This window comes from Dama dama, chromosome 12 (genome assembly GCF_033118175.1).
Source record: "Dama dama isolate Ldn47 chromosome 12, ASM3311817v1, whole genome shotgun sequence".
Taxonomy (NCBI): domain Eukaryota; kingdom Metazoa; phylum Chordata; class Mammalia; order Artiodactyla; family Cervidae; genus Dama; species Dama dama.
In genome coordinates, this window is record NC_083692.1 from 11,286,349 (window position 1) to 11,312,707 (window position 26,359).

General features: G+C 46.9%; 1 protein-coding gene across 1 annotated transcript in view; it reads left to right on the forward strand.

The window, feature by feature from the left end:
- Positions 1-24,284: 24,284 nt before the first annotated feature.
- STON2 (stonin 2) overlaps positions 24,285-26,359 on the forward strand; it is a 166,311-nt gene continuing 164,236 nt past the window's right edge. The window contains exon 1 of the mRNA XM_061156503.1: positions 24,285-24,366. The gene's annotated coding sequence lies outside the window, so the exon portion shown is untranslated. The remainder of the gene's footprint in view (positions 24,367-26,359) is intronic.

Sequence of the window (26,359 nt, forward strand, 5' to 3'; positions counted from 1 at the left end):
AATGGCGGCAGTCATTATAAGAGAAAGGCTGAAGGAAAATTCAACTCAGACAGAAGAGGGGAACACAGGGAGGAGAGTCCACGTGAGGACGGAAGCAGAGACTGGAGGATGCGGCCACAAGCCCATGAACACCTGGAGCCACGGAAGCTGGAAGAGGCAAGGAGGGAGTCTCCCCTGGACCCTCCCTGGACAGAACACCCCTCAATCTTTGGAATGTTGGGCCCCAGAACCATGAGCAAGTAAATTTATACTATTTCAAGCCATCAACTTGTAGTAATAAGTTACAACAATCCTAGAAGATGAATATAGTCAGTAATACCGCACATTCTCAAAGCGGGTGAAATGGCCCCCAAGGGGGAGGAAATTGTTTCTTGGAAGGGGGCAGGGAATGCCTGAAGAAATCTGAGACACTGCAATGATTTGTCACCCTCCAAAGGACCACAGTATATAAGCAGATATGCAGTCTATCTGTGGGTGGTTTATTTGCTAAGTCGTGTCCGACTCTTGCAACCCCATGGACTGTAGCCCACCCGGCTCCTCTGTCTATGGGATTTTCCAGGCAAGAATACTGGAGTGGGTTGCCATTTCCTTCTCCAGGAGATCTTCCTGACCCAGGCATCAAACCCAGTTCTCTGTAATGCAGACGGATTCTTTTCTAACTGAGCCACCATTATCCATGGCACTAAAAATTTATTCATGGGGAAGCAAGAGGGACTAGATGCCTAGGGAAAAAAAACAAAATCTAAACAAGGCTCCTTATGGAAATGATCATTTTTCCCCCACGTTGAAAATCACTCCCCTACACTTATGCTGTGCACACATCAGTGCTACTTTTAATTTTTAAGATTACATTGTAATCGAAAGTGGGATCCGGCCACTCGCCACTCAAAAGCCATTAAAGAGGACGGGTTGGTGGAAAGGAAAGTCTGCTTTGTTTTGGACACCAGCAAGGCAGGGAGATGCCCCCCAGTCCAGAAAGTCATGGGGCCAGCACTTTTTTAGGCTGAGGAAGCGGCCTACATGTAGAAACAGCACAGTCAGCTCTGACAGGCATCTTGAAATTGGTCACCAGTGGTCTGACCAGCACCATCTTGTCTTAAGTGTGCTAAATCTTCAGTCCCATGGAAGGTTTGGTCCCATTCCCTTGAGGCCAGTTCTCAGAACTGTGGCGGCTTATGTCATGGCTACAGTCTGGTCATCGTGTGATAATAGTTGACTTCTCCACCTGGGGGGACGTTTCAGTATCTATAAGACAACTCCCAGGATATGACTCAGAATGTTTATCTCCAGCCCTTGAGAAGGAACTACAGGTCCTCAAGTATGCTTAATGACTACATTATTATTATTATTATTAGGTCTCCTTTGACTATTTCCCTTTGTTTCTGCGTTTTCTTACTTCTCTAATGAAAATTCTTCTTTGGCTAAAGTTTCCCACAGGACTTCCCTGGTGGCTCAGAGGGTAAAGCATCTTCCCGCAATGTGGGAGACCCAGGTTGAACCCCTGGGTTGGGAAGATCTCCTGGAGAAGGGAAAGGCAGCCCACTCCAGTGTTCTTGCCTGGAGAATCCCATGGACAGAGGAGCCTGGTGGGCTGTCATCCACAAGATAGCAAAGCGTCAGACATGCCTGACTGACTGGCCAACACTCCCACAGGCAAAAGGCAGGCTGAGGTCATGGGGGGCAGGCGGGGGGGTGATGGCAAGGACCACGGGGCTCTTCTCCACTTCAACACAAGGAAACATTAAGATGTTACAAAGCAGAGAGAAAAGCAAAATACAGCCGGAACCTAAACTTTTTTTTCCTCAGGGAAAGGCGTTTTAGGCTCCTCCTTCTTTTCTAGAAGAGCCTCTTGATGAAAATGAAAGAGGAGAGTGAAAAAGTTGGCTTAAAGCTCAACATTCAGAAAACTAAGATCATGGCATCTGATCCCATCACTTCATGGCAAATAGATGGGGAAACAGTGGAAACAGTGACAGACTTTCTTTGAGGAGCTCCAAAATCACTGCAGATAATGACTGCAGCCATGAAATAGAGAGACGCTTACTCCCTGGAAGAAAAGTTGATGCCATCCAAACATCTCATCCTCTGTCGTCCCCTTCTCCTCCCTCCTTCAGTCTTTCCCAGCATCAGGGTCTTTTCAAATGAGTCAGTTCTTCACATCAGGTGGCCAAAGTATTGGTGCTTCAGCTTTAGCATCAGTACTTCCAATGAACACCCAGGACTGATCTCCTTTAGAATGGACTGGTTGGATCTCCTTGCAGTCCAAGGGACTCTCAAGAGTCTCCTCCAACACTACAGTTCAAAAGCATCAATTCTTCGGTGCTCAGCTTTCTTTACAGTCCAACTCTCACAACCATACATGACTACTGGAAAAACCATAGCCTTGACTAGATGGACCTTTGTTGGCAAAGTAATGTGTCAGGTCTAAGCCAGTCATTGCATCCTGTATCCCGTTGACTTGGGGATTAAACTTATACAGTGTTCAGGTTTTTTCATTGCTGGCTTCCTAAGGAATCATTTTAGATATTTTTTCCCTAATCACATACTTCTGCCCTCATGGAATTTTAATACCCCTGGTACAGTCATCCCTTGGTATTCATGGAACATTGGTTCTGGGATCTGCTACTGATTCCAAAATGAGTGAATGGATGTTCAAATCCCATGGCCCGTATCCAAGTCTAGACTGAATATGAGTTTATGTATTGCATGCATGGCTGTGCTTTATAAATAAATCACAGCCCCTGTCAGGAATCCACTTTTACCCCTTTGGGGGGATGGGGCAATATCCTCCCATTAAGAATGTACAGTGGAAGGGACTGCAACACTTTTGATAATACCAGAAGGCTGGAAATCACCTAAATGTGTATCAGTGAGGACTATTTGAATGCACTGTGATACATGCAAGGAATACAGTACTATGTAGCCACAGAGACACACACAGGAGGAGTCCTTCTATGTACTAGTAGAAGATCTCCAAAATACATTAAGTAACAAAGTGCAAGGAGCAGAACATTTACAAAATGCTGTCATTCTTATAAGAGCAGAGAGGAAGAATGTGTATCTGTATGTGAAAGTCGCTCAGTCGTGTCCAACTTTTGTGACCCCACGGACTATACAGTCCCTGGAATTCTCCAGGCCAGAATACTGGAGTGGGAGGTAGCTTTTCCCTTCTCCAGGGGATCTTCCCAACCCAGGGATCGAACCCAGGTCTCCCTCAATGCAGGTGGATTCCTTACCAGCTGAGCCACTAAAGTATCACAGAAAAGATTATTGCCCTAGTGACACTGGTGTGCTTAAAGGGAAGAAAACAGAGTGGCCCAGATGGGGACCAGCTTTTGACTGTGTGCCCTGAACCGTGTCACTGCGCTGCCTGTTCAAATGTTAAATTAAAAGTTAAAAAAAAACCTGAGCGTTAAGTTAGCATTTATGCTTTTTGGCCTATCTTCTTAAAATACTGGTGCTAGTAGAATCAGTCGTGTTTCACTTCACGTCACCAGGTGAAAGATGCTCTCATGAGTGGGGTTTAAAGACACGATCGACGAGCAAGTGGCTTTTGCCTCCGTTTCCTGCTTCTACAACACAGGACTGGGTTTTTTTTTTTTTACCACCACGGGGTTTTCCATAGTACCTCCACGACTGGGAGCAAACTCTGCATGGCGTTGAAAACAGAACTTCCCGGACTCCCCGTTTTCCTCTCTCCTCAAGCCATCGGTAACTCCCGTGTAGCCGCGTGTGGACTACCTCCACTGTGGTTTCTACACTGCCTTGTCACACCTGCCACACTTACGTCTTCTTCAGGCAAAGTATCCTTGCCCAGTTTGGTGGATTTCCTGCGGCTAGAATTTCCCCCGAACATTCCTGCCTTCGGTGACTCATTTTCTAGGTATGGAGAAGCGTAAGCCAGTCAGGAGCCCTTTACGTGTTCAGTTTCCTGGGTGTCTCCCCTTTCTGTCATTAAGGCTTCACCCACTTGGACAATGCCTCATTAAACTCTTTAAATGTCATCATCAGTTTGCCACCAACAATTAGTGAGTGAGCGCTGACTGTGCACTCACGGACTCCGCTCTGTTCCCACTGCTGAGAGAGCCCCTGGCTGTAATCCAAAAGCAGCTGCCAGGGGCATTCTGCTGATGGTTAACTTGCACAGAATCGTGGACACACACACACACAGACCGTGGCGAATCACTGACACCCTTTTCACGGGGTGTGGGTGCACTGTGAATATGGCAGCAGGTCTGCAGCGGTTAAGTCAACAGTGGTGATGTCCTTGCACTAGTGTGGTCACCTTTCAGTTCCATTCAGTCACTCAGTCGTGTCCGACTCTTCGCGACCCCACGGACTGCAGCACACCAGGCTTCCCTGTCCATCACCAACTCCTGGAGCTTGCTCAAACTCACATCCATCAAATCGATGATGCCATCCAACCATCTCATCCTCTGCCGTCCCTTCTCCTCCCACCTTTGATCTTTCCCAGCATCAGGGTCTTTTCCAATGAGTCAGCTCTTCACATCAGGTGGCCAAAGTATTGGACTTTTAGCTTCAGCATCAGTCCTTCCAATGAACACTCAGAACTGATTTCCTTTAGGATTGACTGGTTGGATCTCCTTGCACTCCAAGGGACTCTTAAGAGTCTTCTCCAACACCACAGTTCAAAAGCATCAATTCTTTGGCCCTCAGCTTTCTTTATAGTCCAACTCTCACATCCATACATGACCACTGGAAAAACTATAACCTTGACTAGATGGACCTTTTTTGGCAAAGTAATGTCTCTGCTTTTTAATATGCTGTCTAGGTTGGTCATAACTTTCCTTCCATTAATTCATCAGTATTCAATTTTTGAATGCTTGCAAGTAAGAGCTTCAGAGAGAACTCACACCTTAGGTTTGGTGGAAGGAGCCAGACTTCCCTCTGGTCAGTGTGGACTGGCCAAGAGTGGGGATGAGAGCTGAAGACCTGTGGGTGGAGGATGGGAGCTGGCCCTTCCTACTGGGGTGCTGGGCTGTGTGGGGGTTTTCAGGAGCTGATAAGGGAGGGATCAAAGGGGGTGCGTAGGGGCTGCAGTTAGAGGGGCAGCTGACCTCTGGGGGTCTCTCTTTCCAAAGACATTTTTTTCATTTCTCAGCCACCTCAAGTAGTGTGCAGGACCTCAGTTCCCCAACCAGGAATCAAGCCTGAGCCCCTTGCATGAGGCCCATGGAGTCTTAATTACCGGACTGCCAGGGAGGTCTTCCAAAGACAATTTTGGTCCAATTTGTCATTGGTCATCATTTTGCCCTCCAGAGCAAAGAGCTAGTTGTACATTTAGCAAGTGAAAGTCTTACATTCCTTGGATGCTTATGAGAGCTTATTCAAATTTCCAAACCAGAGCAGAATTCAATTAAAATATGTATGTTTATCTTTGAGATTCATGCTGGAAGTAATAAAAGAGACATTTATTACAAGGGTCTGGGGTAGGTCTCAGAATCAATACAAAAGCTGAAGATTCAGGCAACTCTCATGGTCTTGCTCAGGGTCCCCAGGCTCTGGGACTTAATTCATGTTGATGTGAGGTGGGGCTGATGTAATAATAACAGAAATAAAGTGCACAATAAATGTGATGTGCTTGAATCATCCTGAAACCATCCCTGCTCCCCCATGTCCGTGGAAAAAGTGTCTTTCACGAAAGCAGTCCCTGGTACCAAAAAGGTTGGTGTCTGCTGGGATTGAAAGTGTGAGCCCCACTGTTGGAGATGATTCAAATCTCTAGGCTGACCCCTCAGCCAGGGCGGGCAGGGCACTGGATTGAGAGCCTCACTAAAGACCCAGATGCTGGGAGGGATTGAGGGCAGGAGGAGAAGGGGGCGACAGAGGATGAGATGGCTGGATGGCATCACCAACTCGATGGACATGAGTTTGAGCAAGTTCTGGGAGTTGGTGATGGACAGGGAGGCCTGGCGTGCTGCAGTCCGTGGGGTCGCAGAGAGTTGGACACGACTTAGTGACTGAACAACAATGACAAGCTTGTGTAGGTTGGGGGAGAAAGAAAAAGGGATGAATATATATGGTGATGGATGTTAACTAGACATATGGTGGTGACATTTCACAATATATACAAATATTGAATCATTTTGTACACCTGAAGCTTGCATAATATTATATGTCAACTATACTTCAAAATTTTTTTAAAGGCATCTGAAGCAGAACCTCCAACTAGGATCTATTTCTGACTGTCCCTCTGACCTGATACAAAGAGCCAACTCATTGGAAAAGACCCTGATGCTTGGGAAGATTGAAGTTGGGAGAAGTGGGTGACAGAGGATGAGATGATTAGATGGCATCACTGACTTGATGGACATGAGTTTGAGCAAACTTTGGGAAATGGTGAAGAACAGGGAAGCCTGGTATGCTACAGTCAATGGGGTCGCAAACAGTCAGACACGATAGAGCAACTGAACAACTCTGACAATCTGAGACAGAAGAATCTCCTGCAATGATTCCCAACTTTTCTCAGTATGATTTTTTTTAAATTTCAAGGACCTCCATGTAATTGTTGTCATCAGTCAATTCAGTTCAGTTGCTCAGTCGTGTCCAACTCTTTGAGACCCCATGAACCGCAGCACGCCAGGCCTCCCTGTCCATTGCCAACTCCCGGAGTTTACCCAAACTCATGTCCATCAAGTCAGTGACGCCATCCAACCATCTCATCCTCTGTCGTCCCCTTCTCCTCCTGCCCCCAATCCCTCCCAGCATCAGGGTCTTTTCCAATGAGTCAGCTCTTCACATGAGGTGGCCAAGATATTGGAGTTTCAGCTTCAGCATCAATCCTTCCAATGAACACCCAGGACTGATCTCCTTTAGGATGGACTGGCTGGATCTCCTTGCAGTTCAAGGGACTCTCAGGAGTCTTCTCCAACACAACAGTTCAAAAGCATCAGTTCTTCAGCGCTCAGCTTTCTTCACCATCCAACTCTCACATCCATACATGACCACTGGAAAAACCATAGCCTTGACTAGACGGAACTTTACTGGCAAAGTAATGTCTCTGCTTTTTAATATAAATACAGTTAAGAACAAAGAAGGCCCACAAATGCATTTACCAGCAGCTTGCAATAACTCTCACTTCCACCAGGGTGCATCAGTGCCCAAGTTTTCAACAAGTCTACAAAAGCACAAACCCTTTAGGTGAGAGGAAATTAGATGTACCCTGTGACTTCTAGTAATTCACCTAATTTGTTGACAGCTCTCCCGGCACCGCTAATATAAGGATGGGCTTTGAATAACTATCTTGGAGACCTGTGGGATCAAAGAAAAGACATGATTCTAGTTCTGCCTTTGTGTCTGTTGGCTGTGTGATCTTGGCAAATTATTAACCTCAAATTAAAATACATGTTCCTTGTCCTCCTCACAGAGTTGTTCCAAAGAGAAAATGCCTTTAACCTAATATATTATTCAGCTTAATCCTCTGCAAAACTCTCACCTCTCTCTCCATCACACTTCTCTGTGAACAGTTAGCAATAATGGATGTTAAGTGCTCCTTTAAAAGCAAATAAATTGTATCTATTCCATGGTTGTTCTCTCCTTGTCTCCTATAACTATCTCCCAAGTAACTGTTCTAAAAAAAAAAAAAGAAAGAAAGAAAGAAAAGTTCTATATCTGCACTGTCCAATATAATAACCATTTGGCCCGTGTGACTACTGAACACTTGAAATGTGGTTAGTCTGAGGTGAGGTGTGCTGTAAAGTATAAAATCTACACCGGCTGTCACAAATTTAACACCAACAAAAAAGGTATAAAATATTTCATTTATAATTCTTGACTATATGTTGAGATAAATTTGGATATATCAGCCTAAATAAAAATATATTACTAAAATGATTCTGGCTACTGGAAAATTTACATGATGTATCTGACTCATATTTCCATGGGGCAGTACTGGTCCTGATTAGGTAGGTTTTCAGTTTCTGTCCTATTATGAGTTTCTGTGTTTTAACCATGAGCATTCTGAGAAGGAAAAGAAGTTCTAGGTAAGCCTAAGACTCAGCTCTTCCACAAATTTATCCTACAGAAACACACACATGTAGATACTTGTACAATGTGCATATGTTTGTAATACTGTCTATGGCATGAAGAAAAGAGCTGAAAACAACCTAAATGTTCAGTAGCTGAGGTCCAGCTTCTTCTGTGAGACATGTGCAACTATTAAAAAGGCAAGACATTTTCCATAAAACCCACTAGAGATATTATATACCTAAAATGAATACCATGTTACATATGAATTATAATCTCAATTTTTCAAACATTTAAAATTTTTTTAAAAAGAGCCATTTGAGACACTTATTCTGATTCAGTCTGTCTGGGATGAGCCCTCTCAATCTCTATGTTTAAAAATGCCCTCAAGAGATTCTGATTTCCAGATGTTTGACATACACTAAAATAATTTATGAGTACATGTAACTACAGGGGAAAGATATCCATGACAGTGTTTAGAATAATATTGTGTGCTGTGTGCTTAGTCACTCAGTCATGTACAACTCTGCGACCCATTGGACTGTAGCCCACCAGGCTCCTCTGTCCATGGGATTCTCCAGGCAAGAATACTGGAATGGGTTACCATGCCCTCCTCCAGGGGATCTTCCCCACCCAGGGGTCAAACCTGCGTCTCCTGGGTCTCCTGCATTGCAGGCAGATTCTTTACCCACTGAGCATTCAGGGAATATATAATAATATTACATGATGATTTTTGTTTATAAAATAGTATTACGTGTGTGTGTGTGTGTGTGTACAAGGGTTTCCCTCGTGATAAAGAATCTGCCTGCAATGCAGGAGACACAGGTTCCATCCCTGGGTGGGGAAGATCCCCTGGAGAGGGAAATAGCAACCCACTCCAGTACTCTTGTCTGGAGAATTCCATGGACGGAGGAGCCTGGTGGGCTACAGTCCTTGGGGTCTCAAAAGAATGGGACCTGACTTAACCACTAAACAACAGTGTGTGTACAAAGACATATTTAGGCATAGAAAAAACATATGGAAGGTAAGATCCCCGTCTGTTAGCTGTGGTTGCCTGGGGAAAGTGGAAGAGGAAGAAAAGATGGATTTTTCCATTTTTACTTACAGACTTCGGTATTTGTTTGTTAGAAAATAAAGGTCTCTCAGTGGAGTCTGACTCTTTGCGACCCCATGAACTATATACAGCCCATGGAATTCTCCAGGCCAGAATATCGGAGTGGGCAGCCTTTCCCTTCTGCAGGGAAGAACTTCCCAACCCAGGGATGGAACCCAGGTCTCCCGCAATGCCAGCCGATTCTTTGCCAGCTCAGCCACCAGGGAAAAGTGAAGGTGAAGTCGCTCAGTGGTATCCGACTCTTTGCGATCCCATGGACCCTCCATCCGTGGAATTTTCCAGGCAAGAATACTGGAGTGGGCTGCTATTTCCTTCTCCAGGGGATCTTCCCAACCCAGGGATGGAACCAGGGTCTCCAGCGTTGCAAGCAAACGATTTTAGTGTCTGAGCCGCCTGGGAAGCGCATTTGTTTGTTTACACATCACTTAAGGGGAGGAGGAGGAGGACTTGTGATCTCACCATCCCCCAGTGTTGGGGAGGAAGGCTGCCTAAGGCTGTCACCGGCGCTCACAGCGCAGCCCCGGGGTGTGTGGATGTGCGGCGGGGGGCCGGGGTTCCCCGGGTGGGTGGCGGGCGCGCCCTTCCCCGGAGCCCCCCGCCCGGCGCTGCAGCTGCCCCCGCGCAGGGGAGCTCGTGCCAGACGCCGCCGGGGGAGCCCGGAGCCGCCTTGAATCTGGGACCTGGAGAGAGAGCTTTCCCGATCGCCCCTTGGCCGGTGGCAGAAGCCGGAGGCGGTGAGGTCACCCCGCACAGCTGCGACCTATTTCAAGGAGACAGGTGGCGGCTCTGGCCTCCTCCCCGCTGGAAGCCGGCTGCCGGAGGCCTCCTCAAGGCCCGGCACGACCCCAGCCCTGGACGCCTCTGCGGGGGCCAGAAGGGGCGCCCGGGGTGACCCGGTGTCCTCGGGAGCCCACAGACACCTCCTCCCTCCAGAGCGGCGGGCTCGCCCCGGTGACACACACTCCCGCTCCGGGGAGTCCTCGCGCCGGCTGCATCCAGACCTGCAGGATCGGAATCTCTCGGGTGAGGTCGCCATCAGCCTTTCGCAGGTGATTCCAGAGGCAGCCAAGGCCCAGACCACTGGTCTAACTCAAGTGCCCCGATCCGCAGCAGTCCTGGGAAATGTGCTAGAAATGCAATCTCAGGCCCCACCCGCGACCCTCCTGAATCAGAACCTGCATTTCCGCAGGGTCCCAGGAGATCCAGTGCGCTTGAAGGTTTGGACTCCCTGGTGGATCAGATGGTAAAGCATCTGCCTGCAATGTAGGAGACCCAGGTTTGATCCCCGCATCAGGAAGATCTTCTGGAGAAGGAAATGGCAACCCATTCCAGTATTTTTGCCTGGATAATTCCATGGATGGAGGAGCCTGGTAGGATACAGTCATGGGGTCACAAAGACTCGGACACGACTGAGCGACGTCACTTTCTTTCCTTCTTGAGGGTTTGGAGGGCTTCCCAGGTGGCGACAGAGGTCAAGAACCCTCCTGCCAATGCAGGATGCCATAAGAGAAGAGGGGTTTGATCCATGGGTCAGCAAGATCCCTGGGAGAGGGCATGGCAACCCACTCCAGTCTTCTTGCCTGGAGAATCCCATGGACAGAGGAGCCTGGCGGGTTACAGTCCACAGGGTCACAAAGAATCAGACAGGATTTAGCACTCCGGGGGGGTTGGAAGTGTTGCTGTAGGCAGGGACTGGGAGAGAAGCAGGCTCTGAGGGCTTGCAGAAAGGAGTGAAACACTCACAAAGTCCCTGACTCCTGTGTGGCCCCCAGAGGCCTCCTTAACCTCTCTGAGCCTCATTCACCCTCACTGATCTAATGAAGATAAAAAATGCTCCTCTGGGACAGCTGTGAGATGATTAAGCTTGACGATGCCTGCAAAGTGCTGATCCTCTGCCCCAGTAAATATTACGAGCTCCGCGTTTGTTGGGATTGTACTGTTTCTCATCCTGAAATGCAACCTGCTCTGCTGGCCAGCCTGCAGTGAGCATGAGCTGCTTGTCCAACTCATCCCCCATCCCATCAGCGTCGAGCATCTTTCCAGGGGCTCAGACACGGGGACCAGTCCAGACGGTGTCCAATTCCAGAGTTGTTTTTCCTGTTGCAATCATGTGCTTGCTCCCTTGTTCGGAGAAGAAAAACAATACAAGGGAGTAGGTTCTCGTAATCGCTGTGGAGGCTGCAAATGTGGAGCGTTTCTGTGCCAGCTGGAGAAGAGAAGGGTCTGGGGAGGGGGGGAATGCCAAGTCTCCGCCCGTCTGGGCTTCTCAGTTGCAGATCAACCTCAGCTGGAGGGTAGGAGGAGCTGTGTGAAGGCCTCCGGGACAATCTGGGGACTGGTCTGTGATCACGGGAAGGGCTGGGCGATGTGAAGCCTTGCTGGGCTTTTGGGCTTTACATACGTCCATCCGACAACAGTACTGGTTTTTCATAGCCTTTTTCAGTCACTTAACAAACATGAAGCATTTTCTAAGTGCCAGGCATTGCATTAGTATCTCATTTCATCATCAGGATTACCCCTGGAGGCTGGTATTACCCTCATTTTATAGGTGAGAAGATAGGTTCAGAGATGTATGGTTCAAAGGTCACACAGGTATTAAATGACAGAATTGGGACTGAAGCAGAGGCTGTGCAGGGTCCAAACCTTACTTGCGCTCACTCAACGGTACGTCTCCTCCTCCTCAGCATGCGGCCGTGGGGGCTGGAGCTCTTTCCCATGAAAGATCAGATTGTTATTCTGGGTGTTTTTTTCCTCCTGGTGTTGAGAAGCCCCGTCTGCCCAAGTCCTCTGATAATCCCTTCATCTTTGGAGAGGGAGGCACGAATTCCAGTGTGAACTATGGCTCTGTATTTGTCCGCAAACTGCCAAGAGTTTAAAACGTCTCCCTTACCTTCACCTTTCCACAGAAGAAACATTTGTTAAAGATGTCGGGAAATTTACAACTGGGCAGTGAAAGGAGAGATGAATCCTATTTGAGGGACAGAAGCATAAGAGAGCAAGCCCTGGCCTTGGGGAGTGGAGAATATGTGGTGGTTTTATGGGCCAGAAAAAGGGAGGGTGGATTTTAGGCAAAGGGGCCAGGACAGGTAAGCCACAAAGACATCAGATGTATCTCTGTGCTCTTTTATCCACCCGCCCCCGCCCCAGTCATCTTGAAATAAAAGCCAACTGGGGTTTTCAAGAACAAACTTTATTTTGAATTTTAAATTAACTCAGAAATTTAATATGAATGATATGTAGTAATTCCTAACACCATGTGCCAGCCACCACCCTAAACACATGATGTGCCTTAACTCATTCACTCCTCGCAAGAGCCCATTTCAGATGTGAAGAAACTGAGGCACAGACAGACTAAATAACTTGTCAATAACCACTAAGTGACTGAGCCAGGACTCACAGCCAAGCCACCTGGCTCCCAACACTCCGCTCTTGCACACCTGCTGTTTTGCTTCTCAAATGCCAGATACTCTGACATCTCACTGCAGCCTCAGGCGAGCTTCCTTTCAAAATGTTTTCTCATAACTCCTTTTTAGTGCAGAGCAGGGCTGATCCAGGAGATGTGTAGCTACAGACATCCGTGTAGTAAAATTGTAATAATATTAAATATTTTTCAAGCACCTACTATGTGCCAGTATGTGTGTGTGTTCAGTTACTCAGTCATGTCTGACTCTTTGTGATGCTGTGGGCTGTAGCCTGCCATACTCCTCTATCTGTGCGGTTATCCCAGCAAAAATACTGGAGTGGGCTGCCATTTCCTTCTCTAGGTGATCTTCCTGACCCAAGGATCAAACCTGCATCTCCCGAATTGCAGGTAGATTCTTTACCACTGCACCGCCTGGGAAGGCCACTATTTGCTAGGCACAATGCTAAATTCTTTATAGGCATTGTCGCATTTAATACTTCCCCAAGCCCTCTGGGGATGTAGGTATATTATTATCCCTACATATAAATAAGGGACTGGGGGGCTCAGGAACCAGCCCAGGATACCAGGAGGTAGCTGAGCTGGGTGTCAATTCTAGGCTGTCTGAAATGAGTTCTCCCTTTCAACAAAAGTCCTATAGTGTCTCCTTATTATGTGTGTGTGTGTGTGTGTGTGTGTGTTAGGGGGCAGGGGACGGGGTCATTTAATTTTCCCCTAAAAAGCTAAAAAGATTTCCTATCTGTCAAATGAGACAAATAAAAATAACAAATATCTCCACACAACCAATGTACATTACCAAGGACTCCCAGGTGTATAATCTCATTTGAATCTCAGCAACCTTATTAAGATAGAATTACACATCTTCCAACCAGGTCTTGGAAGTTCCAAGGTACGATGCTCGGTGACAGCAAAAGGAGCTAGGTTCTTTCTTTCTGCTCTTTCATCCTTGACTTTTTGGTTTTATTTTAGGCTTGCTGTCTTGTGAGCACAAAATGATTGCCACAGCTCCAGGTATCTCATCTTCAGAAAAGCGTATTCAAAGAAGGAAAAAAGTAGACTGGGCAGGGAAAGAGGCTTTCATTTAAAATGGAGGAGAATTTTTCTCAAACACCCCCTCCTTCACATCTGGTAAACTGCCTCTTACATCTCATTTGCTAGAACTAAGCAACATGGCCTTCCCTAGGTGCAAAGGAGGCTGGACAAATTAGTCCAGTATATGAATTTTTCAGTCTCAACAGTGAAAAGTAGGTATATGACTCACAGTACTGTCCTTACACCAGGCAGATGGGGTACTGACCCAGACTCCAGGCCTCAGGGTCCTGTTTTGGAATGCCTTCCTCACAATTTTCCACTTTTGTGCCTGAGACTGGCGGGGCTGAAAGTGCTATCTGGGTGGGGTACCCTGAGCCTGGGTCAGGCCCTGTTTGTCTCCTTTTTTCCCCTTGTAAGTGCTCTTGGGGGCTTCCCAGGTGGTGCTAGTGGGAAAGAACCCGCCCACCAATGCAGGAGATACAAGAAGCTCAGGTTCAATCCCTGGGTCAGGAAGATCCCTTGGGGAAGAGAATGGCAACCCACTTCAGTATACTTGCCTGGAGAATCCCATGGACAGAGGAGCCTGGCAGGTCATAGGGTCGCAGAGTTGGACACGACTGACTCTTGGACTCTCTGGGTGCACATGCAATTGACCAGAGCCCCAAGGAGCTCTCAGATTCGTCCTGCTGGGGTCTTTTTGGAACCCTGTAGCCGTCTTCTCTACTCAGGAGGCTGGCCTGGAGGGTGGATTGCTTCACTGGCCTGTGCACTGTTTGTTTCGTAGGATCGCATGAGACAGACTGCCAGAATGGTCCTGGTACGCTGAATTTGGATGACTCACTCAAATCACACACTGGATAAGTTCAGAGCTCGGGGCTGCGGACAGTTCACTTCCGGAATTTTGGGTTGAGCTGCACGTGTGAGCCCAGGCATTGGTCTTGACTGGCAATATTGCAACTAGGTGCTCCTTTGGTCTACCCAAGGCATTTTTTCAACTCCGAGCGGTGCCTGGGGCAGTGACCTCTCCTCTCTGTGAGCTCCCCACCAGGCCCCAGGGTGGCGATGCCTGCTTTCTCCTGGGGCTTTCCAGCCCATTGTCCACAATGCCTACAGGCTTTTCTGGTTGATGATGTCCTCTGCCTCTGATCAACGTGGTGACATTGTGCTCTCCCTGGTCAGATCTTCAGCTGTCTGGATAAGGGGTGGACATTCCTCCTGTGAATGAGCTTGTTCTCATTCACCCTGTCCTCCCCTCTGGGCGGTATGAGGCAGGCAGGGGTGTGGCTGACCCTGAGAGAGACTGCCTTCTAGGAATGTAGTGATTAGAACCTGGAGTTCAAGAGAAGACCTGGTGGTATAGAGTCATTGAAGGATTTTGGAGAAGAGAGAGAAATGATAACATTTATAGGTTAGATCATTGTAATAGCTCTGGGCCGGATAGATCAGGGCAGTGTTTATGTAGTACCTGTGATGAGCTGCTTTTACTTGATGCAGAAGCAGATTTTAAGTAGTATGCAAAAGGGGCAATAAATTTCATTGGCTCATATAGCGTGAGAATTATTCTTTTTCCAATTATCTTTCAGTCTGTTTGCTTGGTTTAGCCAAGGAGAAATTATCAGAGTGGCGCCGGTGTGTCTTTCAGTTCAGTTCAGTTCAGGCACTCAGTCGTGTCCGACTCTTTGAGACCCCATGAATTGCAGCACACCAGGCTTCCCTGTCCATCACCAACTCCCGGAGTTTACTCAAACTCATGCCCATCGAGTCAGTGATGCCATCCAGCCATCTCATCCTCTGTTGTCCCCTTCTCCTCCTGCCCCCAATCCCTCCCAGCATCAGGGTCCTTTCCAATGAGTCAACTCTTCGCCTGAGGTGGCCAAAGTATTGGAGTTTCAGCTTCAGCATCAGTCCTTCCAATGAACACCCAGGACTGGTCTCCTTTAGGATGGACCGGTTGGATCTCCTTGCAGTCCAAGGGACTCTCAAGAGTCTTCTCCAGCACCACAGTTCAAAAGCATCAATTCTTTGGCCCTCAGCTTTCTTCACAGTCCAACTGTCACATCCATACATGACCACTGGAAAAACCATAGCCTTGACCAGATGGACCTTTGTTGGCAAAGTAATGTCTCTGCTTTTTAATATGCTACCTAGGTTGGTCATAACTTTCCTTCCAAGGAGTAAGCGTCTTTTAATTTCATGGCTGCAATCAACATCTGCAGTGATTTTGGAGCCCCCCAAAATAAAGTCTGACACTGTTTCTACTGTCTCCCCATATATTTCCCATGAGGTGATGGGACCACATGCCATGATCTTAGTTTTCTGAATGTTGAGCTTTAAGCCAACTTTTTCACTCTCCTCTTTCACTTTCATCAAAAGGCTTTTAGTTCCTCTTCACTTTCTGCCATAAGGGTGGTGTCATCTGCATATCTGAGGTTATTGATATTTCTACTGGCAATCTTGATTCCAGTTTGTGCTTCTTCCAGCCCAGCGTTTCTCATGATGTACTCTGCATATAAGTTAAATAAGCAGGGTGACAATATACAGCCTTGACGTACTCCTTTTCCTATTTGGAACCAGTCTGTTGTTCCATGTCCAGTTCTAACTGTTGCTTCCTGACCTGCATACAGGTTTCTCAAGAGGCAGGTCAGGTGGTTTGGTATTCCCATCTCTTTCAGAATTTTCCACAGTTTATTGTGATCCACACAGTCGAAGGCTTTGGCGTAGTCAATAAAGCAGAAATAGATGTTTTTCTGGAACTCTCTTGCTTTTTCGATGATCCATCGGATATTGGCAATTTGATCTCTGGTTCCTCTGCCTTTTCTAAAACCAGCTTGAACATCTGGAAGTTCTCGGTTCATGTATTGCTGAAGCCTGGCTTGGAGAATTTTGAGCATTACTTTACTAGTGTGTGAGATGAGTGCAATTGTGCAGTAGTTTGAGCATTCTTTGGGATTGCCTTTCTTAGGGATTGGAATGAAAACTGACCTTTTCCAGTCCTGTGGCCACTGCCGAGTTTTCCAAATTTGCTGGCATATTGAGTGCAGCACTTTCACAGCATCATCTTTCAGGATTTGAAATAGTTCAACTGGAATTCCATCATGTCCACTAGCTGTGTTCATAGTGATGCTTTCTAAGGTGTGTCTTTAATACCCCTCTAAATCTTGATGTACTGTGTTTAGTCGCTCAGTCTTGTCCGACTCTTTGTGACCCCATGGACTGCAGCCCACCAAGCTCCTTTGTCCATGGAATTTTCCAGGCAAGAATACTGCAGTGGGTTGCCATGCCCACCTCCGGGGATCTTCCCAACTCAGGGATCGAACCCTGGTCTCTCACATTGTAGGCGGACTCTTCACCGTCTGAGCCATCAGGGAAGCCCTCAGTCTTGGTACTCTTCCTTTTGAGCAAAGAAAAAGCAGGACCTTAAACTCAGAACTTTCAGAAGCCAACAATACGCAGCTAAGATTAGATAACATGGCTTTATTTTCATTCTACTAATTTTTGTGAGGTTAATATTCTATTTATGGCAAGTGATACTGGTTTTTCATTGATGATAATGATATAAAACTCCTTTTCAATAAACTTGAACAAAATGAGATGAATTTTAAAAAACAGTTAAGGGTGTACTAGTATAGCTGATAGGGGCTTCCCTGGTGGCTCAGTGGGAAAGAATCTACCTGCAATGCAGGAGACACGGATTTGATCCCTGGGCTGGGAAGATCCCCTGGAGAAGGAAATGGCAAACTTCAGCCCGCCAGGCTTCTCTGTCCATGGGGTCACAGAAGAGTCAGACACGACTTAGCGACTAAATATCAGTAACAATAAGTACAGCTGATACATGGAGAATTTTGTACATCTGCAAGAATGTACAGATGACTGGAATTTAGGATACACTGGAATAGAAGAAAGTAAGATTAAACACAAGAGACTAGTAAGAAGGGTATTGCAATAGTACAGGTGAGACCTTTTCAACTCCCTCCGATCAGAGAGTCTCATATGTATTCTTTTCAGCTCTCAGGATTAAGCCTTGGGGGCAGCCAGAGTGAATGTCCAGTTAACACCATTGTTAGCAATGAAAACCATGGCCACAGATTCTGAGCTGGACTTTGATGTTAAAGCATTCTTTCAAACGTTGGTCCCCAAAGCTTTTCCTGACATACTGCCTCAAATCCAACTTTGGGAGGTAAATTTATACATAAATGAATTTAAAATTTTTTAAAGTTATAAAGAAAAAAAATCACACCTTACATTTTAAGAATTGACCATCATTTCACAATATATATGAACATTGGTTCATTATATTGTTGTTATTGTTTTTCAGTTGCTAACCTGTGACTAATATAATGTTAACTATTTTGAACTGTGGTTTTGGAGAAGACTCTTGAGAGTCCTTTGGACTGCAAGAAGATCCAACCAGTCCATCCTAAAGGAAATCAGTCCTGAATATTCATTGGAAGGACTGATGCTGAAGCTGAAACTCCAATACTTTGGCCACCTGATGCAAAGAACTGACTCATTTGAAAAGAACCTGATGCTGGGAAAGATTGAAGATAGGAGGAGAAGGGGATGACAGAGGATGAGATGGTTGGATGGCATCACCGACTCAACAGACATGGGTTTGAGTAAACTCCGTGAGTTGGTGAAGGACAGGGAGGCCTGGCATGCTGCAGTCCATGGGGTTGCAAAGAGTTGAACACAACTGAGCAACTGAACTGAATTGATACCTCCCTTAAAAAATAAAAAAGCATCTTACTTTAAAAAAAAAATGTTTCAAAAATTTGTATTCATCTTTCAAATTCCTTCAGTTCAAATGTCACCCCTCTGAGAAGCTTTCCCTGATTTCTCTATGTCTACTTATTTGTTCCTTGCCCCATGTGTTCAGTGAACCTTCCAACACATGTAAACCAAACTTGGAAATTACCTGGTTGTCCAGTGGTTAGGACTTCGTGCTTTCATTGCTGGGGCCTGGGGTTCAATCCCTGGTAGGGGAACTACGATCCTACCAGGCGTATGGTGTGGCAATAAATAAATAAATATTAAGCCAAACTCTGTGGACCAGTGTCTGTGTGCCTTCTCACTAGGCTCTCAGCTGCCCAATGACCCTGTCTTTCTTTTTATCCATGTCCCCTGAGACTATTCCGGCACAAAAATAAGCAGGAGTTCAATAAGCATTTCTGTAACAAATAAATCTTGCAGTGGGGACCCCACAAAACAGAAGAACACTTAGAAAGTCATTACGTTCTATTAATTTCAAAGTCAATGAAAGTTTGCAGAAGGGAAAGAGCTACGTGAATTGGAAGGTGTGCTGAAGGAATTAAGGACATTAAAAGGCTTGAGTGGGAACCGGAAATCTAAATAAGGATTCTTCAGCGTCTCTTCTGCATCTTAATAGCAAGATTTCCCACTTAGAAGAGTATTGTGTGTGTGAGCAGGAGATGCTGAAGGAAAGAAGAGAAGCAACCAGATCCTGGGAGAGGATTTCTCTTCTCTTTTCTGAGGCCAGTCCTTAGAATGTGGCTGACGCTGTCTACAGACCTTGCCCTCCCCAGAATTCTTCATGGCGCTTGGTCCATTAATATGCAAGGTGCAGAATGGAAGCACCTTGCATAAAGACAAAACTAAGTACTGTATTATTGATAGAAGTTCATTAAGAGTTCACAGAAGGGAGGAGATTGGGAGGAGTGAGACTGTATTGAAGGATGTCTCCTGGATACAGGGTTGAGCTAGGCTTTGGGACAGAAAGACAGACTCTCCCATTCCCATGTCCTGAAGTAGCTTACCAAACTGCCAGTGAAGATGGCTCTAGTCCTCTAAACCAGCAAAAGCTACCCTGCCAGGGAAGTAACCACTAACCACACGTAGCTATTTAAATACAATTGAAAATTCAATTCTTCAGTTGCACTTAACCACATTGCAAGTATCCAATAGCCACATATGCCTAGTGGCTTTCATAATAAATAGCTCAGGTCCGTTACCATAGAATGTTCAGTTGGACAATGCAGATCTAAAAAGATCTGTTGTTGAAAGCTGCAACACGAGGGGAAGACAATCTGACTTTTAACTTTTACATAGGCTTTTCTGTTTCTCTACACTTTTATGCTTTGAGCTACTACACTTTAGGATTTAACTGATGTTTCCTTCGTTGACAGTTTCTACATTCTTGGAATGCATGGTGTAGACTTTTTGAAAAAAAAAAAAAAAAAACAATTCAGTGATTTTTAATACATTCACAAAGTTGTGCAGCCATAATCATTATCTAATTCTAGAACACTTTTGTCACCACAAAAGGAAACCCCAGATCAATTAAGCAGCCACTCACCATTTCTCTTTCCCTAAGACACGTGGCCACCACTAATCTGCTTTGTGTCTCCATGAATCTGCCCATTCTAGAAATGTCATCTAAGTGGTATCATACAATATGATGCCCTTTGGGTCTCTGGTTTCTTTCACTTAGCACAGTGTTTTCAGGGTTCATCCATATTGTAGCATGTATCACTATCCACTCCTTTCCATAGCTGTATAGTATTCTATCATATGTGTGCACCTCATTTTGTTTATCCATTCATCAGTTGATAAATGTTGAGATGCTTGCCTTTTTCAGCTGTTATGAATAATGACTCTCTGAACGTCTTAAAAAGCAGAGACATTACTTTGGCAACACAGTTCTGTCTAGTCAAAGCTGTGGTTTTTCCAGTAGTCATGTATGGATGTGAGAATTGAACTATAAAGACAGCTGAGCGCTGAAGAATTGATGCTTTTGAACTGTGGTGTTGGAGAAGACTCTTGAGAGTCCCTTGGACTCTAAAGAGATCCAACCAGTCAATCCTAAAGAAAATCAGTCCTGGGTGTTCATTGGAAGGACTGATGCTGAAGCTGAAATTCCAAAGCTTTGACCACCTGATGCAAAGAGCTGACTCATTTGAAAAGACCCTGATGCTGGGAAAGATTGAAGGCAGGAGGAGAAGGGGATGACAGAGGGTGAGATGGCTGGATGGCATCACCAACTCAATGGACATGAGTTTGGGTAAACTCCAGGAGTTGGTGATGGACAGGCAAGCCAAGTGTGCTGCAGTGCATGGAGTCGGAAAGAGTTGGACATGACTGAGCGACTGAACTAAACTGAACATCTGTGTACACATTTTTGCATGCACATATATTTTAAATTCTCTTGAATATACTTTAGAAGCAAAATTACTGGATAATAAGGTAAATATGTGTTTAATTCTTTCAGGAACCTCCAAACTCTTTTCTAAATCAGCTGCACCATTTTATTTTGCACATATTTAAGAGAGAAGTATTATTTTCTTTACTTGATACTGCTTCATATATGGAAACTACTTGCTCACTGTTGGGTTAGGTTGGTGATCACTTTGACCCACACCAGTTTGGACCTGGAGGATGCCCTGTTGACCAGGATAAGGATGTGGCCCCAGTCTCCTTAATGCCACCCTGTTAACCTGTTAAGGAATTTAGTCAATCAGATCATGTTTGCTGAATACCTATTACCTCCCACTGGGTGACAGTCAGGTAAACTAGGATGCTGTCATGAAGATATAACACAGGTGAGGGGATCCTATCTTTGCTTGGGAGAGTTAAAGACAACCTCATGGAGGAAGAGTTATTTTAGTTGTCTTGAGTACTAAGTAGCCAGGGAAGAAATGCCACACAGGAAGCAGAACCAAGCAAAGCATTTTGCTAGAGGAGACAGGGATGAGAGATGGATACACAAAGAGTTCCGACCAAAGGAAGATTTCAGAGTGAATGTGATGGAATCCAGATTCTTTTTGAAAAAAATATTTATTTATAAACTCTTAGTTGCAGCATGATGGATCTAGTCCCTGACCAGGGGTTGAACTCAGGCCCTCTGCATTGGGAGCCAGGAGTCTTAGTCACTGGACCACCAGCGAAGTCCCAGGAAACCAGAGTCTTCCATGTATCCTTCTAAGGGGGCTGAGTTTAGTGTGATGAGACCAAGATTGATCAATTTAAGAAATCACCTGGGGTCAGCCTAGTTGTTTGGCTGAAGGAGACTCTTTTTGGAGTGACTGCATGATCAATCCAAATGGAATTTCTGCTTTACCAAAAGCCACAGCCATGGAAAGGGAGCTCCTGGTGCTTGGGAGGGATGCTGGTGAAAGAAACTTCTTCATACAGTCCATTGTGCCCTCATTTTTACCAGGTAAGGCTTCACTAAACCAATACATCTATTCAGTGTGAAGTTAACTGAGTGCTTATCCATTAATGCAAACTGGAGAAAACTGAGCTCATTTTCTCCAAGGGTCTTGGGCTCTTCAAAGTAACTGTGTTTTCAGGTTACTCCCTGATGGCTCAGATGGTAAAGAATCCACCTGCAATGCAGGAGATCCAGGTTTGATCCCTGGAACAGGAAGATCCCCTGGAGAAAGAAATGGCAACCCACTCCAGTATTCTGGCCTGGAGAATCCCATGGACAGAGGAGCCTGGCGGGCTACAGCTCATGGGGTAACAAAGTGTCAGACACGACTGAGTGGGTAATACTTAATCCTTAGGGCAAAAATCAGGCTCTTTAGAATGGGTCAAGTTGGCTTTCACCAGGGTCTTTTAACTTCTCTATTAAACTAAATTTCTCTCTCAAGGGTTCTGTCAACACAGGAGAAAAGAACTAGGGGGAAATACCTGTAGGAAAATGGTTATATACCTGCTGTCAAGAAGACATTCCTGCAACCAAAGTCAAAGGTAAAATAGAAACTGTGCTATTTGTTTATACTCATTGTCTAGCTGGGTGTTTTGGGATGGGGTGGGGTCCTTTGATGAGTGGTAGAACAAAGTTCTGGGAGCACCCTGATTTAGAGTGGTTGTTTTTATTCTTTAGAAAAATTCATTGCAGGTGTGAGAGAATGTTGGGCGAACTAAAGACCATGAAATGGGAGAAGAAATGAAGATGTGGACAGTTTTAATTCCTGACAGTTGCTCTCCATTCTAATTTGTGCCTCTCAGTCACAATGCAGGGTGACTGTCTTCTAGATGAAAATCTCTCGTACTCAGAGCTGATGTCTCTTGTCCGCAAGGGACCTGTTGCACCCTTATGACAGCTGTTATATGTATTTCTGAATTAATAAATGCAAAGTACTTGGAAGCCTGACTGGCGAATACTATGCATCATGGAAACATTTGGGTTGTTGTTATTATTATTCAGACTCATCTCCGTAGCTAGGTAAAGATTCCTTGTTGAGGAAGACCTCGCTGTCCTTCTTGTCCTTAGTAATCGCTTAACGTGATTAGGACCTTGGACAAATCACTTACCCTTTGCCAGCTTGGACAAGTCGCTTACCCTTTGCAAGCTCCACAAAGGTTGTATGTCAAGTACGATCTGAGTATAGAAACACAATTTGTTGCCCACTGTTTATGAGCTACTGGCCTCTGTCCTATGCCTATGTGTGTGTGTGTGTGTGTGTGTGTGTGTGTGTGTGTGTGTATAAGTTCAGTCAGTTCAGCTCTCAGTCATGTCCGATCTTTGCGACCCCATGGACTGCAGCATGCCAGGCCTCATTGTCCATTGGCAACTCCCAGAGTTCACCCAAACTCATGTCCTTAGAGTCGGTGATGCCATCCAATCATCTCATCCTCCGTCGTCCCCTTCTCCTCCCACCTTCAATATTTCCCAGCATCAGGGTCTTTTCCAGTGAGTCAGTTCTTCGCATCAGGTGGTCAATAAGATTAACAGCTATAATCCTATAGCTGATATATATATATATATAGAGAGAGAGAGAGAGAGAGTATGCCTATATATATATATATATGTATATAAAGTAAAACCAACCTAGAGAGCATATTAAAAAGCAGAGACATTACTTTGCCAACAAAGGTCTGTCTAGTCAAAGCTATGGTTTTTCCAGTAGTCATGTATGGATGTGAGAGTTGGACTATAAAGAAAGCTGAGGGCCGAAGAATTGATGCTTTTAAACTGTGGTGTTGGAGAAGATTCTTGAGAGTCCCTTGGACAGCAAGGAGATCCAACCAGTCCATCCTAAAGGAGATTAGTCCTGAATATTCATTGGAAGGACTGATGCTGAAGCTGAAACTCCAATACTTTGGCCACCTGATGCAAAGTACTGACTCATCTGAAAAGACCCTGATTCTGGGAAAGACTGAGGGCGGGAGGAGAAGGGGACGACAGAGGATGAGGTGGTTGAATGGCATCACCAACTCAATGGACATGAGTTTGGGTGAACTCCGGGAGTTGGTGATGGACAGGGAGGCCTGGCGTGCTGCAGTCCATGGGGTCGCAGAGAGTCGGACACGACTGAGCGACTGAACTGAACTGATAGTAAAAGCGTTAAATGAACGCGGAGTGAAAAGCTCATACAAGAGTGAGACCGGGGGAGCAGCGATCCGCACCGTGCAGCCTCGACACGGGCGGTGGGACAGCCTCCTGGGCCGTCCCCAGCCCCTGCACCCCCGGGCCGCGCGCCTGGGCCGGGGTTGCAGCGTCTGGCTCAGAGCTCCAGGCTCCGTGCGCAGCGAGGACGCCACGGGCTGCGGCGCTGGGGGGGTCGGGGTGGGGGCGGGCCCGCGCCGCGTCGGGCCCGCCCACCGCCCGGCCGGCCAGTCAGCGCGCGGCTCGGGCTCGCGCCACTGCCAATCCGAAGCGGCGGGAGCGGCGCCCAGCGCGGCGGGGCGCAGAACGAGCTCGGACTCGGAGCCGGCGGCCGGGCCGCCCAGGAGCGAGCGCGGCGGGGAGGAGCGCGCGGCGGGACGGGGGAGCCCCCGGGCCGGCGCCGCCCGCTGAGCCGCAGCCACCTTCCGGCGGACCCTCGGGACTCTGCGCCCCGCGCCGCAGGTACCTGCTCCCCGCGCGGGGAGGTCGACCGCGCTCGGGGCCCCCGCGGGTGGAGCGGCGGGGGGCGGGCCGGCCGCGAGGTCATAGCGCCGCGGGAGCTGCCCGAGTCCCCCCGGGGCTCCCCGAGGCTGCCTCGGCCGGAGCACCCCGGGGAGACGCGCTTCCCCCAGCCGCGGGCGTCCAGCGGTGAGAACGAGCGAGCGGAGTCCGCTAAGGCGGGCAGGGGTGCAGGGTCGGGGGGCAAGACCTGACCCCTGGACACCCTGCCCCGCACACAGGCACTGTCTGCCCGTGCGTGTCCGCCCTGAGATCTGGGCCCCCGGGAGGTCTTCTTGGGGCCCGAGGGAGGCGACAACAGGTGTCCTTGCGGACGGTGCTTTTCTTCACCGTCCACCCCTCACCCCAACCCTCCCCAAAGCCTGAAATCCCGGCTTTGGCGTTCTGCGCCTCACTTTCGGGGTGTCCGGATACAGGGACCCCAGCCTGGCCTCTCAGGCGCGATGCCCGCTGGACAGCGCCCAGAGGCGGCCTGGACCCGGCCTTTGGATGGAGTTTCCTCCTCACGTTGCCAAGCGATTTGCCTGACACCCGCCCCTCTCGCTGAGATGAAGAGTTGATGTGGTTGGTGTGTGTGCGCCTGTGTGTGTGTGCGTTGCAGCCTGTACTAAAAGGAGCTGCCCCAGGGCTGTGAGTGAATCATTAACTGGTTTCTGTACAGCTAGTGGCCTCCGTCTCTTTCTCCGAGGCAGGTCTTTTGTGGTCTCCTGCGCTTCACTCTTCTTGACTGTAAAGTCAAAACACTGCCTTTACCTGCCCGATGGCGTGGCTTTGCGGAGTAAATGAGCCAAGCTGGAAAACGCTGAGGCCAGCGTTGAAGTATTCCATAAACGCTGGCTTAGTGTTCATTATATGGAGCGGATGGCCTTTTTAAAGAGTAAATCAGACGTGTCCAGGCTGGCCCAGTGACTCTTTGGAGTTCTGAACAGCTTTTTACACTTGAAAGGGAAAAATACTCTTACTAATGTTACTGATGGTATCATTTAAAGGTACTCTATCCTTTGAGGGATTTTAAAAAAGAAAAAACAAGCCTGCTTCATTGGAATGGTGAGAGAGAGAGATTCCAACTGGTTACTGAGAAAACTTTGTAACCTTTGGGAAAAAAGTGTATGAATGTTATGTGAAAAGAATATCTTGGTACTGTGTTGCCTCATTACTATGGCTGATTTAGGGGGAAACTTTGAACATTCTTATACTCCCGACTCCTCCCTTAAAACAAGTGAATTTTAAAAGAGAGAGAGAGAAGAGAAAAGCAAACAAAAGCCCAACCACACAACAAAATGCCAGCAGCTCACAGAAACCTAAAATTACAGTTCCTACTTGAGGCGATTTTTTTTTTTTTCTGGTTTCTGACCTGGGTGGTCTGCTTCAGTTCCTTGCCACTGTGTCACTTTCCTTATTTAATTTGAAGAGTCAAATGTCTCACTCCCTGAATTTGTCTTTTTAAAAGCTAAAATATCAATGTATATCAGACTCGCTTGGATTTCTGAGCCCTCTGCTACTTTTTTCCTACCCCCTGACAAACCCCAAAGGACCTTCCCCAAGATTCTCTAGGGCAGGGGTCCCCAGCCTCTGGGATCTAATGCCTGATGATCTGAGGAGCTGATGAAATAATAATAGAAACGAAGTGCATAGTAAATGCGCTTGAATCATCCTGAAACCCCACCCCTAACTTTGGTCTGTGGAATAATTGTCTTCCATGAAACCCATCACTGGTGCCAAAAAGGTTGGGGAGGGCAGCTCTAGAATAATGTTAGTGGGAACCTGCCTATCTTTCTCAGCACATTACCCCCACAACCTGAGAGCTGGGGAGAGGGCGCAGCTAAAGTGCCCCAGTGCTCCTAGGGCCTCCGGCACATTTACCAGGAGCCTTAGAATAAATACATCCACTCAGAGAACGTGACTGTCATCTCAGAGGGTAAGGAGCCCACTTCCA